This window comes from Adiantum capillus-veneris, chromosome 25, assembly GCF_014529385.1.
Source record: "Adiantum capillus-veneris isolate H3 chromosome 25, ASM1452938v2, whole genome shotgun sequence".
Taxonomy (NCBI): domain Eukaryota; kingdom Viridiplantae; phylum Streptophyta; class Polypodiopsida; order Polypodiales; family Pteridaceae; genus Adiantum; species Adiantum capillus-veneris.
This window is the reverse complement of record NC_140955.1, coordinates 43,220,538-43,240,719: the sequence shown is the minus strand read 5'-3', so window position 1 is coordinate 43,240,719 and position 20,182 is coordinate 43,220,538. Positions and strand designations below refer to the sequence as shown.

At 42.9% G+C, this 20,182-nt stretch overlaps 1 long non-coding RNA gene across 1 annotated transcript in view; it reads right to left on the bottom strand.

Moving 5' to 3' along the window:
- The window catches only part of LOC147424786 (uncharacterized), a 69,095-nt gene extending 56,290 nt beyond the window's left edge, over positions 1-12,805 (bottom strand). Inside the window, exon 1 of the long non-coding RNA XR_015186407.1 lies at positions 12,327-12,805. This is a non-coding gene — a long non-coding RNA (uncharacterized LOC147424786). The remainder of the gene's footprint in view (positions 1-12,326) is intronic.
- Between the last annotated feature and the right edge of the window lie 7,377 nt (positions 12,806-20,182).

The window sequence follows — 20,182 nt, the reverse complement described above, 5'->3', positions numbered from 1 at the left end:
AAGGCGCTTATCATAGATATCTACTTCTAATCCCAAGGGAGTCTGAAAAATCTTAAGGTCTAAAAACGCACAACAATCACTATTTGTGGTACAGTTAAGTTCACAAAACTCCTTGGGATAAATCCCTCCGCCTACAGAACTCGAATTCAAGTACATAAAATCTTGAAAAGAAGGAACGTCAGCGACAAAAAGATCATCTACAAAGCGTCTTACATTGCATAACTTGTGCAAAAATATTGGGCAAGTGTTAGCAAGGACAAGACGCTCCATAAAATCCTACTCATAAGTAAAAAGATAGAAATTAGCAAGAAAAACAGCACAATTGGTACCCATAGGGATACCAATTGTTTGCTTGAAAAGAGAGTCGCCGATGGTTATATATAAATTGTCCAAAAGAAAATCTAACCAAGATATGATGTCAATGTCATCTACAATCCTGGTGAATCTCTTTCTTCCTTTGTCTACATCTACATTCTTATTTTTCAGCCATAAGAAGTCAAAGTTCAAGGCTGACTTTTCTACTAGCAATGCCTTGTACCTATCCTTCTCAAGCTTGAATGCAAAAACTTTTGAAATAAGAGACTTGACTCTAAATTTAAGGTCCTCCAAATTTAGCTTCGTGTATAGCGTTGTAAAGTCAAAAGTTTGGAGACATAAAGGAGAAGATTTCTCCTTAAGGCTTCTTGAAGAGTTCAAAAACTTTAAAACAGGAATCACACCTACTGAATCATTTAAAATCCAACTTGAATCGGTAGGTACGTCTGCTTCCTTTAGCATATTATTCCACAATTCATTTACGCTAGGTAAAATGGCTTTGAAACAATAACTAAGCCATTTGGAAACCTCAGTCAAAGAGGTGTTACAAGAAGCAGCTATAAATCTAGGCTTTATAGGGTTCTTGTGGAACTTCCAAACGGTATATAAAAAAGGTAATTTAGGCTGGCACTTAAAACCAAAAGACTTACAAAAGTCTTCATGTTTCAAGATAACCTCTTGCATTGAAAGATCACAATCACTGTAAGTCTGAGAATTTACTTCACCTAACAAGCATTCTAAATAGAACTTTTTGCACGTAACAACAAAGTTATTAGAGCACTTATCTACATAAGAGATTACAAAATCACGATGAAACTTCCTAAGAGCATCACGTTCAGAAGAAGATAAGCTATTCCTTCCTGAAGAAACGTTCCGAGAGCAAGATGCTAATTTCAAAGAAGCTTTCTTGAGGATTACAGACTTCCAATGGGTAAAAATACCTTGAACTCCTAAAGACTCCTCAAACTTTACTACGAAACTAGAAATTCCTTTTTCTATGGCTTTGAGAAGGCAAGAGTCGTTTGAGGAAGGGAGCCTATATCTAGTACCTCTTGAGAAAAGGTCTTTCAAAGAATCCGAAGGAAGGATAGAACAATCGGCAGTAACTACGTGACCCAAAGCTCCATTTACGTAAGAAGAAAAGGCAGTTTTACTACAAGGGCAATCAATACTTGAGATTGCAAGCCTCTCTTGCTTTTTAAGATTACGTCCTATGTCACTATAGTTGAAAGCTTTTTGTCCTAATGTTTTCACATATTTGAATGCTACGACAGGATGGTTCCATACCTTTCTCACACAAGGAGAGAGAGCATCCAAAGCTTCTTGAGATCTCAAAATAGAGCTTAATCCAATCTTGTCTAAGTCAGGGGAGGTAAAGATAGTTATCAACAAATCTTTCTTTCCAACCAAGGGATTTTTCAGACTAGGACATTTGGACTTCAGAAATTTGCCTAACAGTACTCGAAGTTGAGTACTGTGAGACTCTCTTAGCTCCAAATCTTCATAAGAGTAGTTCTCAAGGGTATACAAGAGCTTAAATAGGATCCTTATATTATACCTTTCAAATATTTTATAAGAAAAAGAACCCAATTCCATGGCACTAGATAAGTAAATCAATCTCCGTTTGAAATCTCTATAAAGGCAAGCTTGACAAGGATGGCAATACCAATACTCAGTTAGCTGCCTTGGTACCCACGAGATTCGAAAACCACTGTTATAATTGTGACACAAAGCTTTGTTTGCCTCGAGAGTTTGAAGCCAAAGAAAAAAGCAAGAACTCACAAAGAGACAAAGGCAAAGGCAAGCTGGACAGAGATAACGGTGATAAAGATTTGACAGAGGAGATTGGCATGGCACACGTGGTGGTGACCACAGTAGCCACAACACCAGATTTCTGTCAAGAGGTAGTTGCCACCACTAGCTTCATCCAGAGAGAGGCTTGTAAATGGCAGAGAGGGGCAAGTAGTGCTCACTATAAATAATTTGGACCCTTGTGTTGAAGTTCAAGTTACCGATGTTTGAACCTGTGGGTCGAAGTTCAAGGCCCATGCATCTAGCAGGGAACCAATCAGACGTATCTAAAACGCTATGGATGCGTGCGCACCAATCCATTGTTGTTGGCCGGATTATGGACAGGATGTGTTTCAAAGTTCATTATCTTGGAGTATTTTGGACGTGATGTGTTCACAGTTCACGAATGGAGATTCTTGGGCGTAGCGTGGTCTACTGTTCAACTTTCTAAAAGGCACCCGATGCTCAAGATAGCATTCTTCTAAGGAACAAAGTCGAGGGTAGCAAATCCGAGGTGTCTACAGTGGAGTGTATAGCTGCTGGGGTGTCCATAATAGCTTCTTCATCGACTTGGTCTCACTATTTATGTCCACTATGAGTTGCAGAGAGGGTGCTAAATTTATGGCATCTCAAGTGAACTGCCCACTGTGATCCCAATATTTATTTTGGCCTTTAGGTATTTATTTTACTTATTTGTCAAAATCTAGGTAGGGCCATTTACTTAGGTGGCTATATAAGCACACCTAGCCCCCATTGTATTATCATCATTTCATTGCCTAGATTGGTTGGTTCTGTTAGACTTACACCACTCTGCTACTTCACAGGTCTAGGGCATACTTGTACAGCTAGTATTCTTCCAACTAGAACCCATAGTCTAGGTTGTACCTAGTCTAGCTGCCCGAGTTTGGGGCCGGCTGCCCACATATATTTCCATATCTCATATTTCTGTTGGGTCGTGGGGATTTTTATAAGCCTTGCCCTACCTCCCCTTGGGCACCTATTTATAGGGCCACAGGGGTACCCACTTCTATCATATACTTATTGTACTCAAGGTCTTCTGCTTGTGGTAGTCATGGGGGCCTGATCACCCCCTCTTCCTACACAACGTTTTGTCTTCTCTCTCTCTCTCTCTCTCTCTCTCTCTCTCTCTCTCTCTCTCTCTCTCTCTCTCTCTCTCTCTCTCTCTCTCTCTCTCTCTCTCTCTCTCTTCCGCACGCGCACTCACATGGTATCAGTTGCCAGTTGAGTCCAAGGCGCATCATCCGCATCGGGTACTCCTCCCAAGGGCCAACGTTTCTGCAAAACAGCCAACGATCTTTGCAAGAGGGGGTGGTGCCATCATATTGGACAGCCTTTCTCGCGAAGGAATGCTCTGCCACCTGCGTTTTTGCAAGATCTCATCAGCTTTGCTTGCGTTTTTGCTTCTGGCTGCCAGCGCTACTATTCTGAGGCAGTTTTCTCGCCAAAAATGCCTCCTCTTCTACCTGTGTTTTCAGCAATCACTTGCATTTTTGGTGGAGCTGTCCAGCAAGAAACCACCAGCGTTTTCAGCAAGTGCAGGGCAAGAACATCATTGTTTTCGCACCACATGCATAGGAAGACCCTTGTGTTTTTGCTGGAGGGCACCAGATCTACATTTTAGGGCTGAATTGCCAAGCAGGTCAGCGTTTTTGCAAGAGGGGGGCAATGCTATCCAAACTCCGAGAGATCTTGCCTTCCACACCGGCTTGGCATCCGGTGCCTTGCCGCTGTCCAGTGATTGTCAGCTGCTCGTACGCTCCCTGCATGGTCCAGAGCGGTGCAGAGGGTGGCGGGAGGGTTTATGTCACAAAGTGATGACGTGGCGGACAGCAGAAACCCTAATTTCTGCCAGAAACCCTAAAATTCCTGCAAACCCTAATTTTTGCCAAAAACCCTAAATTCCGTAAATCGCGGAGGCGGATTATTAAAAAAAAAAAAAAAATTTGGAAAATGATGAGCGACGTGAATTTTGCTTTTGCTTTTTTTTTATAAAAAAAAAGAGAAAAGACTCTCTAAGAGAGAGAGAGAACTGATGCTTTTGATTTTGAAAGCTTTTGGGGCTCTGCTTTTGGGCATCCCTTGTAACCTTTAAATTAGTGGTGAGGGCCTCACTTCTCAGAGCATCTGGACGCAGAGTCTGAGAGTGAAACCCTAACCGCTCTCTTGTACTTTGATGATTGATTAATACAAAAAGAAATACCGAAAGGGGCGCCAGTCTTTGGGGCCAATATCTCTAGGCACGGAACTCCGCCGGGCCAGTGCAAATCTATTGTGATCTGTGAATTGTTTTGAAGTGGTTATTTGGTGCTGTCGCGGTTGATTCTTGACTTGGAGTGTCCAAGTCTGTTACAGTGGTATCAGAGCACGGCCGATTTCTCTTCTACGGGAAATCCGATTCCCGAATTTTTTTCCGCGGCACCTATGGCTTCAGGCAATGATCAGTCGACTCCCTCTGCATCTGGAGATGCGGGCTGGGATCACAACGAAGATTCAGACACAGAGTATGGCCCGCCTCGGCCTACTCAGGCGGAGCAAAGAGAGATGGACCGTCGTCAATTGATTGGCGATGCAACAAAGATGATGCTCAATTTTGCCAAGGACCCAAAGATGGCAAAATATATGAACCAGACCTCTTTGAAAGAGGTACAGATGGAGTTGCAGAGAACCACAACACCACTCCCGAAACCCGCTCTCAAGAAACCTTCTGCCTCCAAGAAATATACGGAGAAGGAACTGGAGAACGTGGTTGATGCACGGATTGCTCAGCTTTTCGACGTGCAAAAGAAAGGCAAAAAGCACGGCAAAAAGCAGAACAAAGGTACTGACTTCCCGAGATATTTGGGTCGTCAGTCGACATTCGACAAGGCAAAGAAATTGAAGAAGCGTGTCAAGTTTAAAGACCTACCCAGTTCTTCTTCTTCTTCTTCTTCTGACAGTTCTTCTAGCAGCTCAGATTCGAGCGAAGAAGACAGAAAAGGTAAAAAGCGAAGCAAGAAGCAACGCTTTGGAAAGGGCAAGAGAAAGGCAAAGAAGGCTAAATCTCGCCCAGAGACTGACACTTCTACAGAGGACTCGTCTACGGACAGTTCAGACTCTGACAACGGAAACTTTTATGCGAACAAGAGGAATTTTTACAAAGCCAACCAGTATGACTTTCTCGAAGATAAAAGCAAGAAAGTTCGAGAGTTTAAGGAAGGTGGCCAAGCACTTAAGTTTGATACTTTTTCGGGATACTCCGATGCTTCGAAGGCTTTGTCTTTTATACAGCAGTTATCGCTTTCGCGGGAGGACGCTATTCAGAGCACTCCAAGATTCGGAGAGCTGCCTCTTACTTTAAGGGGAATGCTCGCACTTGGTGGTCCACGCTTCTATTAAGCAAGACTGTGCCAATTACATGGCTGAAATTCAAGAGGCTTTTTATTTCTTCTTGGTTGACTCAAGAGTTTGAGCGAGATATACGAGCTGCTTGGAACCATCTCCGGATGACCAAGAGCGATACAGTGAATTCTTATTGTGAAAGATTCTGGAACTCTTTTCTACCTGCCTCTTCATTCAAGAAGATCTTGTTCAGAGAACAGATTGAGCGGTTTACATTGGGTCTACCTACAGAGATCCGAGACCACTGCTTGGAACAGAAGTCAGCTTCTATTCAGGAGTTGATGAGTCATGCGAAGCGGGGCTTTGCAATTCACTCTGGCAGTCTGACCTACCCCACAGATGAGGTCACAACACAACGAACCGGACAGACTTCTGGGAATGAAAGTAGAAAAAGAAAGAGCAACCCAGAGAAAAAGGATGCACGACCCAGACTTACTCCTCAGGAGCGGACTCGCTACATCAGGGAGGGGAAGTGCTTTGGATGCGGGGAAACTGGACATATCTCCGCGAAGTGCCCTAAAAAGGCACAGAAAGAACAGAATGACAAGGACGACGAAAGGCCTGAGAGTTCGAGAGCAGCTGAGGACCGTGTACGAAAAGGCAAGATGAAAACAGGACTGGTTCCAGATTGTGTGGGTACTGATCCCGACACCATGGATGAGAGTACAGAACTTTGCCGAGCTTGGGGCAAAGTGAAAGATCAAGAGGCCTTGATTTTCTTTGATGGAGGAGCCAAGGCCAACTTCATTTCACCGGAATTGGCGGCGCGGCTCGAGATTACTCCCGATCGGATGGGACCACTTGCAGAGGCAGTTCTAGCGGCACCCGGCAGGGACGTAGCCATTACACCTGTCATTGGCAAACTTCGATTGCATTGTCAGGGGTATTTGGGGCATGAGGACTTCTTCATAATGCCTTTGGAGGGTTGTGATGTTCTCTTAGGGATTCCCTGGTACCACAAGAACAACGCCGTGGTCGATTATCGGGCGAGAAAAGCGACTTTGACTACAGAAAAGGGCAGAACAATTGTACTTGATATTAAACTGAAGGGCGAGTCTATCCCTATTGTATCGGCTTCGGCCATTTCAAAATTAATGAAATCCAGTCTGTTTGTTTACTCGATCTTTATGAAAGAGTTGAGTGGTGATGATAGGACAAATATGTCTAAACTTGATAAAGAACGCCAAGATTTTCTACACTCTCACGCCGATTGCTTCTCCGAAGGCCTGCCACGAGAGTTACCACCTGCTCGTCCTGAAGATCATACCATTGATCTGATACCTGGTAGTACACCACCGAACCGGCCACCCTACCGTGTCAGCCGAGCACAGAACGAAGAGATTATGAACCAAGTGAAAGACCTCTTGGAAAAGGGTCTTGTCCAGCCTAGTACTTCACCGTATTGCTCTCCAGTGTTGTTGGTTTTGAAGAAAGACGGATCTTGGAGAATGTGCATCGATTATAGAGCTCTCAACAAAATCACCATCAAGAACAGATTTCCGATTCCTAGGATCGATGATATACTCGACAGGTTACAGGGATCCTCATGCTTTAGCAGGATTGACTTGAAGAGTGGATATCATCAGATCAGGATAGCGCCAGGAGATGTCTACAAGACAGCTTTTCGGACGACTTTTGGGTTATTTGAGTTTTTGGTGATGCCTTTTGGCTTAACCAATGCTCCTGCGACATTTAACCGGATGATGGATAGGATTTTTCGAGAGTACAGGCTATTTGTTGGCACTTTCTTTGACGACATCATTGTTTTCTCCAAGAATGAGGCAGAACACAGAGATCATCTGCTTCAGGTCTTTCAGGCATTACGAGATCACAAGTTAGTGATTAATGCAAAGAAAAGTGAATTTTTCCTACCAGAGATACACTTTTTGGGACACATTGTGTCAGCCGCAGGAGTGCAAATGAACCCGGCCAAGATAGAGACTATCCGTGATTGGCCCGATTTGAGGAATGTCCATGAAGCTAGAAGCTTCTTGGGACTCTGTTTGTACTACAGGCGGTTCATACGAAAGTTTGCAGAGGTTGCTTCCCCTTTGCATACCTTGACACAGAAAGGAGTACCTTTTTCGTGGGGACCCACAGAGGTGACTGCCTTTCAGACATTGAAAGAGAAATTCACTACAGGACCAGATTTGACTTTGCCGGACTTGCAGAAGTCATTTGAAGTATTTTGTGATGCTTGTGGTCGTAGTTTGGGTGCGGTCTTGATGCAAGAAGGCCATGTCATAGCTTACGAGAGCCGTTTGTTCTCTAGGCCGGAGATGACAGCACAGATCTATGGGAAAGAGCTTTTGGCGGTTATCCACGCTCTTACTCAGTGGCGGCATTACCTACACGGAGCGGATTTTACTGTCTTTACAGACCATCAGAGTTTGCGCTACTTCTTGTCACAGAAGCAGCTTTCGGAAAAACAGATGCGGTGGGTGAACATCTTGTCACAGTTCCACTTCCAGATTGTCCATGTGCAGGGACAGAAGAATGTGGTGGCAGATGCTTTGTCTCGAAAACCGTTGGTTCTGGCTATTTCCGCGATACATCATAGGAGCTTCGAGGATATGGTCGATCAGTATGCCACAGATACAGATTTTGCAGATATTTTCACACGGATACGGGATGGGGAGACAGTAGCTGGATACACCCTTCGGGAAGGCTACTTGATAAAAAAGACTATGTTGTGAGTTTCACAGCCGTTGAGGGAAAAGGTTATGACTGATTGCCACTGTCCACCTTTTACGGGTCACCGCGGCATTGCTACCACCATGAAAGGGGTAGAGAGAGATTTCTTTTGGCGGAGACTGAAGAAGGATGTGGAAGAGTTTGTGCGCAGTTGCTTGGTATGCCAGAAGGTCAAGTTTGACAGGCATAAGGCACAGGGATTGTTACAGCCTTTACCCATACCCACCCGCCCCTGGGAAAATATTGAAATGGATTTCATTTTTTTTTATCTCCCGAGAATACAGAATGATCACGATGATTTTCCGATTACATGGCACGCCTGAGACGATTGTCTCCGACAGAGACCCCAGATTTATGAGTTTGTTTTGGAAGGCAATTTGGGAGAACATTGGCACGCGGTTGCAGTTCTCGTCATCGTTCCACTTGCAGACTGACGGGCAATCTGAGATTGCCAATTCAGTGATTTTAGATTTATTGAAGTCTTGTATCTCGCATCAGAAGACTCAATGGGAAAAGAACTTACCTTTGGTGGAATTTGCCTACAATAACACGATACACTCTTCGACGGGGAAGACGCCATGAGAGATCGTTGAAACTGCTGCGAAGGTTCCATCCTTCCTGAGCACGAAAGATTAGAAATTTGAAGCGGATGAATATTCGCGAGATTTGGATACGGCTTTTGCCAAGGTTTGCGAGACTTTGCAGGAGTCTCAAGAACGACAGAAAAAGGCAGCGGATCGCCATCGTCGCGACATGAAATTGAAGGAGGATGATTGGGTGCTCTTACATTTTGAGAAGGCACGCCTACGAAAGAACAAGGGAAAGGAGAGGCTTTTTCCAAAGCTTAGTATGCGATACTACGGCCCTTTCCAGATTACTGAAAAGATAAATGAAGTCTCCTTCCGACTGAAACTGCCAGATACTTGGAGGATTCACAATGCATTGCATGTGAGTCTCTTGAAACCTGTTAAGGGTGATGTGCCTGATGATGGGGAGCCTGATGAGCAACCCAAAGTGAAAGAAAACGAGGAGATCCTTGTTCCTTAACAGATTTTGGCACATAATGATACGAAGAAAGGTAAAGTCCGAAGGCGGTTCTTGGTTAAGTTCAAGAACTTTCCTGCATTTGATGCGAAGTGGATGGAGGAGGAGGACCTAGCAGATACTCCTCGGATTGTGAAACTTTACCTCGATGTTTTGGTTTAGCATAGTCTACTCCAAACGGAACCCAGAATTCAGCTTGGCCGGAGATCTGGTGCAGTGGGATGCACAAGAGGGGAGTCACTCCACTCCTTTGTCAACAGATGCCTCGATTTTGATACTAAAGTCACTGATGTCTCTTTGAGCTTCAGGGATACTGAGAGCTGACAGTATTCTGCTGGATGACTTTATGAAATGGAATTCCTGATTATGATACTGATTTGTTCTTGACTTCTTGTGAGTGCAGGAACTGATAGCCGAAATGACTGCAGCATTTTGGTCTGATTGATCTCGAATAGACATGGTTGCAATAGGGGTTAGTCAATCGGACATCGATGAGGTCCCGATTGGACCTAGATGTGATTGCTAGCTACATTGCCGATAAATCATGGTCTAAGATCCGAATGAATGTTGAATGTCATGTGATGTCCTGTGATGTCTGGTGATGTCCTGTGATGTCGTGTGATGTGACTGTCGATTTTGTACATGTGCTAGATGTGCGTTCCTAGTACGTAGGTACTAACAGTCAGTGTCTGCTAAGACGGTTTATGGCTTTTGTCGGTTTTGCAGGCGTAATCGCGGTCGATTACAATGCTTTCAAGAGGGGGGTATGTCACAAAGTGATGACGTGGCGGACAACAGAAACCCTAATTTCTGCCAGAAACCCTAAAATTCCTGCAAACCCTAATTTTTGCCAAAAACCCTAAATTCCGGAAATCGTGGAGGCGGATTATTAAAAAAAAAAAAATGGAAAATGATGAGCGACGCGAATTTTGCTTTTGCTTTTTTTTTATAAAAAAAAAAAGAGAAAAGACTCTCTAAGAGAGAGAGAGAACTGATGCTTTTGATTTTGAAAGCTTTTGGGGCTCTGCTTTTGGGCATCCCTTGTAACCTTTAAATTAGTGGTGAGGGCCTCACTTCTCAGAGCATCTGGACGCAGAGTCTGAGAGTGAAACCCTAACCGCTCTCTTGTACTTTGATGATTGATTAATACAAAAAGAAATACCGAAAGGGGCGCCAGTCTTTGGGGCCAATATCTCTAGGCACGGAACTCCGCCGGGCCAGTGCAAATCTATTGTGATCTGTGAATTGTTTTGAAGTGGTTATTTGGTGCTGTCGCGGTTGATTCTTGACTTGGGAGTGTCCAAGTCTGTTACAGTTTATCTCTGTGTGCACAGCCGTCGGAGGGTTGGAAACAGAGAAAACAGCAGGTGTTTATGGCTGAAATTTGTAGTAGATGAAGAGAGCGTTTTCATCACATCGCAAGTGCGTTGGCTTGTGTTTTTCAGAGAGGAAGAAGTAATCTCCTGCCAGGACACCATCCGGTGGTGGTCCGTGCGATCTCTCAGTGACTGCTGCAGTACACGGTATCTTTGACATTGGCTTGATCATCTACGGGTGTACGATCCTTGGGAGATCCATTCATTCCAGCCATCATTTGGCGGTTGCGCACTCCAGAGGGGGTGGTGACTTGTGGTTTGCTATGGACACACCTATGCACTCATTAGAGGAGTTCACACGAGATATGGCCATGCTCATGGCATATGGGATTCTGACATTCCCAGAAAAGACACCACCATCTTGAGTGGACATCCACTTAACTTGGGGAGAAGACCGGAGAGGTATTTGCTTTTCATTGCATAATGGCAAGTACAGCAAATGATATACCTCATCTCGACTCTAGAGAAAATATTCCCCCAAATACTCTTCAACATGAAGCACCTCCAAGGCTGATATTATCCACGATCTGAATCGACCGAATGTGGGCTGCTGTGGCCACCACGGTGAAGACCTAGGGCCGATTTGCACATGCAATGTGATAGAATTCAAAGGTTTAAAGGTGGCAAAAAGGTGGCCACTGGCAGTGCAACCTTGTAAGTGAGCACAACTCCTTGAATTCCAGAAGTCACCACCTAAGTTATGTGTAAGAAAAGTGAACCTCAAATTATTTATTCAATGGGTGCATTGTGTGTGAGGAACTAGGCCAAAAAGAAATTGGTTATTGCTCTTTCTGGCTATCTATGATTATCCAACCCTCTGAAAACTATAGTCAAAGTACCAGTTCTCTCCTGCTACGTGGTGACTCTCCCTAAAATATCTCCTTTAAAAAGCGCAACGTTGAATTTTCTCACCTAGCAGATTCTCTCTACATGCAGGCCAATTTCCTCTCTCTAAAACAAAGTAAATCTCTCTCTCTCTCTCTCTCTCTCTCTCTCTCTCTCTCTCTCTCTCTCTCTCTCTCTAGAGATTCAGTCCTCTTTCTCAGCTTCGTATCAACACTTTGGCTTTTTTGTTCAAAGTCAAGGGTTTCACTGCTTTTCATTTTGCATATGGCGTGACTATTGTGCTGCAGCTATGTTGCAGCTCACATGCCAAAGCTACGCTGAAACTCGACATCATTGACTACTTATATGGACAGCTTGATTAAGAGCCCCTATCAAATCTACTACCATCCTAAGGTGATTAATCATGTAGGCTTCAATAATTACCTTACTATTCTATGACTTGGCCTCAACCACAACGAGTGAGCCCTAGCCAAATGGAGAAGAGGAAGAGTTGTTGGACACACAACCTTGATCCTGATATCATGACACTTGACTGAAGTTCCTATGAAGCAAAAATCACAAATTCATTACCCAAGAGAAATGGGAGGGCGCCCCTTGATGAAAACATCGTAATGGGTGTTGCCTTGTGTGTGCACATGCACTCGCACATGGGCGTGTACATGAAAACGATATGGTCGACTCAAAGCTCGGCAAAATGATAGCACAAAATCCACAAAGATTATCCGTGTTTCACCCACTATAGACATCGTTACACCAAGGTGGGAGTACCGAATAGGGCAAAAATTTTATTTTCATGTATAAACAAGCAACTGATGTTCCAGGCACGCAAAGATATTTGGCTATGAGGAAGGTGTAACTTACAGTGACAAAAACCTAGTGATTTTCCTTGAGACGATCATCAGAAGCTTTGGGAGCGCTGCGAAAGGGAGCCTGCTGCAGCTCATAGGTGTGCCTCTGCCACAAGAGCCCCCCTATCACAAAAAGGAAGGCGCATGTGCCCAGAATACCAATTTTCAAGTTGGGTGTTGCATATAGTTCTGGGTTGACCAGTCGAAAGAAGGGAGTAGTCGGTCGCTTCTTCCACTCATCGCCCCCGTCCCAGCTCATTTTGTTTGTGTGTGTGTGTGTGTGTGTGTGTGTGTGTGGTAGGCGTGTATATGTGTGCTGTAAGCAGTGAGCCGACCCACAGTTCGCACCAGGATGTTCTAGACCTCTAGAGAATCATGTGTGCCTGTAAATTGGTCCCGACTCCTGTCCACTATCTCAGTGCTTCGTTAGCTGTATGTGCCATTTCAACACTTCGCGAATGGAAAAGTCAACAATAGGTAGAATCTCTGCATGGGTGAGTGATTTCAAGCAAGAAATTCCTCCATGAGTTTGTGCATGCCGCCTTTCTTGTTGCATGTGTAGAACTACAAGTGGTTCGCTTTTCTCTTTCTCTCCTTGTGTGTGTGTGCGCACACGTGTGTGTAAACAAAAATCTTCAAAGTCAATGTTTTGGTTTTTCATCTTTCTGAGATAACTTTGTGTTTAGAACGTGTGTGTTGATGTTTTTAGACTTATACTTATATACAAAAGAACATAAAAATTTAAAAGACAGTTGGTTTTCAACAAAGGACAATGATTAGCACAAAAATAACTCAAACTTTGATTCATTTTTGTACATCATCAGGTATCATTTTAGTGTTTTGTACATAATATAGTCAAGAACAATTTATTCTTAAATGAAAGAGGCCATGTTCAATAATGATGGACAGCAACAAAACCAAAAAGATCCAAAGTAAAGATAGAGTCTTCACCTATATCCATATAAACAAAACAACACATTTGTTAGCTTTGAATATGTATTACAGGTGTCAACAAACCTATTAGTTGTTATCTATGTTTTACTTAAAACCTTTTTAACTTATACCTATCATCCATGCAGTGTTAAATATCAGCAAGTATCTATTCTCAAAATAGTAAGCCACTGATGAAAATGACATGTGTATGTGTATACACATGCATCAATTTCGCTCTTTTTGCATTCATCTAACGGCAGATGGTGCTCTCCTTCCAGTTGTCTCACTCCAAATGCAATCCCCTATGCTTTCGATGTACAGACACTAATATGGGTGGAAGTATTCACGATGAGATTGCCGGTCATGGACTGCTAGAGAAACATGTCTTGTTGGACGGTGGATTGGTCAATACTTAAGAGAGCAGGGCAGAGGGGAAGAAGATGCCTCTTGAGGGAGGAGCAGCAGGAGAAGGGCAAGCAAGAGAGGAGGAAGAGCAGGTCTGTGAGGGGACTGGAGGGGAGAGCCGTGGCTAGGTCCTAGGAGGAGGAGGGAGGACACGGGTGAGATGAAGAGAGGGAGACAGGAGTACACGATAGGGGGAATATTCCAATGAAACAAGGGATTTTATTTAAAGTAGAGCCAGTAGGAGCTAGTAGAGTATTATATGCCAAATGAGCAGATATTTGCCAAATGATCTCTCAAGTCACTATGCTTGTCTAAGATGCTATTATTTATGTCTTAAGATATTTATTAACAAAGGGAGGAAAAGGGAGCGGGTGAGAGAGACATTAAAATTAGGCGTAAGAGAGAGATAGAGAGAGAGAGAGAGAGATTCTTTTTTATCAAAGTGTGTTTAGATTTTCTCACCTAAGAGTGTGTTTGGAGTACTGATCATGGTGTTTCTGACACTATGAAAATCTCTAATTGTTTATCGCGGCCTTTTACTGCGGTTTGTAGAGAGAGGGTCCAAAATCATCTAGAGAATGAAGAGGGGGGGGGGTGGGGGAGGGCTTTTTTTCATTTCAAATATTACCAAGTTTATTTTCGCGCTTATTATCATGATAGTTACCTTTGTTATTGCCGCAAAAACTACCATGTTTATTCTTGAAGCCCAATTTAGCGCCTAAACTTTCAAATTTTGATTTAAGCATTCCCCCCCCCCCCCCCTCTCAAATTTTGGTGTTTCCCTTCCCCTTAATAAAAATTAAAGAACATTATATGAGATTTTAAATGATAAAAGAAAGATATGAAAACATGGAACAATAGTTAGCTATGTGGGATTACACTTGATTATAGCTAAACTAATCACTATCACTTGATTAACATAATTTAGCATGCTTCACAAAATTAGAGAGATTAAAGAGGGGGGGGGGGAGAGATGAATGGATGACACGACCAAAAAAATTCATAACTAATTAAAGTATACAAAATGTTTATGAATCATCTTCCAAAAGATCTCTACAAGAAGCGTCATCCAATTGTAAGCCCGTGGCTCCTAAATAAATAAAGAAAGAAATGGAATTGTCGTTTGTGGATGCGTTGGCTTCATCATCTTCGAATTTGTCATCCTCCATCTCATCATCATCATCATCATGACAATCATCCTCGCTAAGACTTGCGGTTGCTGGACTTAAATCATTGATCCCCCTCTCTTCTGTCTCCCCCCCATCCAAAGTAAGAGGTGGAAGAGGGTCGAAAGTGGTCTCCACTTCATTAGTAGCCAAAATGGTTCTCCCTCGAGGTGTTATGGGAATTACGAACCAAGGTTTTGGTTGGTGGATTGTTGGGATATAGATGACCTATAGAAGAGAAGCTCAAAGTGAGTAACATTGGTATAATTAATGTTACAAGCAAATAAGAATAAAAAAGATAGTCACTCACGAAAAAACTAAATTGTCATACCTTCTTGTGTGATGCACACTAGAGTCCAACATGTAGAGGCCATTCTCATGCCGTCTAGACATATTTTCAAACCACTTGCACTCGAAGATGAAGGTATGAAAGGTTCTAAAATCAACCTTTAGTATCCTTTCAATAGTTCCATAGTACTTGGCTCATTCACCGTCCGTGTCAAAATTGCCCATGATGCCACAGTCCATGGCGCGTATGAAAGTGACGACCCTTTGACCACATAGAGTTAAAGGAAAGGCACTACAAAATAAAAAAATATATTTTATCAATTACAAAAATAAAATCAAGAAAAAATTATACAATATGGTTTAGGTCTATGAGTACTCTACCTTTGGTACGTAGCCTCGTACATATTCCCATTCTTTGTCGGTGATGTCTTCTCCTCGGGCTTTTGCTTCGGTCATTCTTTCATGAATCCACTCTGCACCAATAAGATCTAGGAAACATGCTAGGTGTCTAGGCATTGGGGGTGCTCTCCTTCCTCCATGTACTTGTTTCCATGCTTCTCTCTCTTGCAAATGCCTTGCCTTTGCCATTGTCTACAAGTCCGGCCACTTAGTCATAACCTTTGCATTGAGAATACAAAAGTTATTGACCACTCATGATAGATTCATATCCATGTTAAATAATTTTCCCATTCCACTCGGCAAGTATGAATTCATCCTTCCATTCTCCTTGTCTAACCACATGTGAGGCATTGAAGGATCAACTTGTGCCAAATACTCTGAGATGTAAACAAATGCCTCTTGCACGATCCACCCTTGGCCATACATGCCTTTGGTTGAGACCGTAGCTGCACAAAATCTTCGAGAGTCTTTAAAAACCTCTCTAGAAAGAACATCCATCGTGTATGTACTACTCCACATATAGCGATCTCCTTAACCACGTGAAACAAGAGGTGGATTTGATTAAGATCGAGGAAATGCATCCTCAATGGCACACATAGTTTTTGCTGCAAGTGTTTGAGCAATAAGGATAGCATCTATTTTAATTTCCTTGGAGCTCACAAATTTGCAAGAAAACACACAAGAATACACTAAGTGCTAGTTGAGGTTATTGTGTACATAAAAAAGTGTAGTTGAGTGGAGTCTTGTGGTGTATCTTACTAACTCTCCAAGTTTAAAAATAGCATCCCTGACTTTCTTGTCCCGGCATATACACATACTCACCGGCAGAATGAACTACAATGTAAATTATAGGAAGGGAAAGTGAGAGAAATTCATACAAGCAAATCATATGTGTATAGAGAAAGAGACATTACCTGAAGCATCTTGTGCCAATCATGGGACTTCAACCCATACAATTGAACGCTTCCACCTCTCTTTGATTTTGTAAAAGCTCCCTTTAGTAACCTCATGTACATGTTGGTGTGCGAATAGACGCAATGGTACCCTTCACTTCGTCCAATTCTTCTTCGGCTAGCATCCATGGCGGTTTTGGAAGCACAATCTTCCCATTGAAGTCACGACGCCTGGAGTAGCAGAGGTGGTGAGACGTTTCAAGACCCTCAAATCCTCCCTTGCTCCCAATGAGTTCTTTTTGCCAATAATGTGGTCCCACAAAGTATGGGCTAAATTCTTGAATATGTGCATGGGATCCAAGAGGTGTTGTATTTTTAAGTCCTTCCAATATGGAAGCCTTAAAAATATGGAATACCTTGACATACCTTTTGGTGGAGTACTTGGAGCCAGATTGTTGTTAGAGTGCTCTTCTCAAATAGTTGCCCAATTTGCCATCGTGAGCTTTAGAGGCGTCTTCCCATTTGTTGGAGCCTTGTGTTTGCTATGACCTTGGGGTAAGAAACAATGGTTGTTTGGATAGATTACCTTGCACAAGGCATCCGGCCTTGTGTCACCAATGATGACCCGCAAATAGGACATTCATTGTGGCCCAATGTGGACAACCCTGCATACATATCATATCGTTAGAGAGAAGCTTCAAACTAAAGGGAGAGAAACAGAGAGAGAAGGGAAAGGGAGATACCAAGATAGTTGTGCATAGTCCACATAAGGATTCCCCTCACAATGGCTTCTCTCCCCCCCTTTGTAAGTGAGACATCTACAACACGGATGCCTCTGCATAACTCCTCAAACTCCTCAATGAGGGGCTCGAGGTAGATATCAATATTTTCCACTTTGTAATTTCTTGTCACAAGCAAGGAAAGAAGTATATCGCCCTTCTTGGTTGTCTCCCATGGTGGAAAACTGTAGTTGACGATCACCACAGGCCAAGTGCTCCATAAAGTAGACTTAGTGCCAAAGGGGTTAGCACCATCACTTGCTAGCCCAAGTCTCAAGTGTCGAGGCTTCAACCCAAACTCTGGCCATTGAGTTTCAATGTGCCTCCATGTAGGTGAATTGGCAGAGACACGCATCATTCCATCATTTGAGCGGTGGTTGGCGTGTCATGTGAGAAGCTCCACGATAGACCTGCTTTTAAACATGTGTTGAATGCAAGGGATTAATGGAAAATGTCTCAATACCTTGGGGGGTAGGTGCCTTCCGCTCACTCCGGTCTTGTAGCGTGCTTCCCCGTACAAGGGACATGAGTAGCATGTGCATGCTCATTGCGGTATAGTATGCAATCGTTGGTGCACGCGTGGATGCACTCATACTCCATGCTAAGTGTAGTGACATATGATCTAGCTTGTCGACGATCTGGAGGCATGTGGTAATCTTTTGGCACCCATCAAACTACAACAAACAAACAAATTAATACAATTGCAAGGAGGCACCATGAAGCGAGAGAGATGTATAAAAAGCCATATAATGAACTTATCCAAGGAGTGCATCGACAATTGCATTGCTCCAACCAAATTTTGCTTGCAAGTTGAGACCTTCCAACGATGCCCGGAGCATCAAGTACTATGCACCATCGTAAAGAGGTGTTCGGGCACTCATCAGCAATCTGTCCTTCATTCTACTTGCCCGTCGAGTGCATGGCTAACAATCCTCCTCGCACACGTTGCATTCATGAGCCAATAACTCGTCACACATGTTTAATATGTGCTCATCCTCTACCTCAAAGTGCTTCTGAGACGGCGGAGGATGTGTTGAAGTAGAGCTAGTAGGAGGGTCATCATGCACCACACCTAATTCGTCCAATAGCTCTTGTCTCTATCGTTTGGCCTTGCGCACCGACGCACCACCACCAAACAAAAACCAATGGGACACCTCCTCAAGCGAGAGACACACGCGCAGAAGAGAGATTATAATTCAAAAAAATAAATTTAGCCATATGTGTCCTAAAAAATAAACAATTAACTAGAGAAAATAGTGTCAATTACATATTTCAATAAAAAGAGAGAAATTATTAAAAATACAAAGAGAATAAAGTGCAATGAATGCTATAAATTTTTTAAACAAAGTGCATACTAAATGGCTTAATTTTGAATTGTAAATGATACAAAAGGATTAAAAAATTCATATAAAAAACATCTAAAAGTGTTACAAATAAACATATGCTAATTAATTAAGTACATGTTAGTATAAAATATTCAATAGGCATAATTTAAAAAAAGAAAAGATTTAAAAAAAAATTCAAAAGGCTATGTATGAACCTATGTCTATCTAAGGGTAGAGAGGGGTGGTTTGTACCCCCCCCCCCGCTAACTCGCATACATTTGTATCTGTTTGAAATGACGTTACATAGTAATAGATGTGGTAATGCATGTGGTAATAGACACGGTAATATCTGCAGGAATCACTCGTGCCTAAAAAAGAAAGAAGGACAGAGTATGCCACGTATTTGCTGCATACTTTGTCCTCCTCTTCTCCGCTATCGCACCTGCAACTTGCCCAACCCTCCCTACTCTACCTCCCACACCCTCTACCTCTGTCTCCCTTGCCCATCTCTCCCCTCCTTCTCTCTCTCTCTCTCTCTCTCTCTCTCTCTCTCTCTCACACACACACACACACACATTTCGGATCGTTTGGGAAGGAGTCTTTCAAAGGGGCTTACCATGATCGACATAGGACACTCAACTTAAAGGTCAACCGTCTCTATGACTTAAGGTAACCACATAACCTCCCCCCCTCTTTTCCTATTGTATTCTACTCCACACACACACATACGCGCGCGCACACACACACACACACACCCGTGTGCACACACACCTATGTATAAAGATAGAAACAATAGGAGATTAAGAAGTGTACATATCTCATTCATTTGACCAATTGATTAAATAAGGATTGTCATTAATGATTTTTTGATGTAGGTTGCTTAGTGGAGTAGATAAATCTTCTCGCATGTTGTTGTAAACTTGTTTGCTTTGTTTCCAAATGGATACTCGAGTAGCTTAGTTTGCAAATGGATGTAAGAGTAGATTTGTTTGCAAATGGATTGTGATTAGAATAGAAAAAGAAATAGGTTAAAGTAAATAAAAGAGGAAAAAACTGGAGAAATGAAAAAGAGGGGGAGTAGAGAAAGAAATAGAGTTTAAAAAAATGAGAGAGAGAGCGAGAGAGAGAGAGAGAGAGAGAGAGAGAGAGATAGAGGAAAAAAGAGGGATAGAGAGATAGAGAAAGAGAAAGAGAGGGAGAGGGAGAGAGAGAGAGAGATAGAGAGGGAGGGAGAGAATAGAGAATGAGAGGGAGATAGAATGAGATAGAGAGGGAGAGGGAGAGAGAGAGATAGAGAGGGAGGGAGAGAATAGAGAATGAGAGGGAGATAGAATGAGATAGAGAGATAGAGAAAGAGAGAGAGAGAGGGAGATAGAATGAGAGGGAGAGAGAGATAGAGAGGGAAAGAGAGAGAGAGATATATATATAGAGATAGAGAAAAAGAGGGATTATTATGGTTTAAATTTAGCATTAGGTTTATGGTTATTTTCGCATTAGTTTGCATGTAGCTTAAATGAGTTTAGGTATGTAGTTGTTTGCAAGCTCACATGTGCAAACGGCTCATGGACAAGCCGTTTGCGCATGTGAGCTTGCAAGTAAGTAAAGAGCATTGATTGTAAGTGATGGCCACCATTTTGTGGGGCGCTCCATGCGAGAGTGCAGAGGCTTCTATACGGTGTTT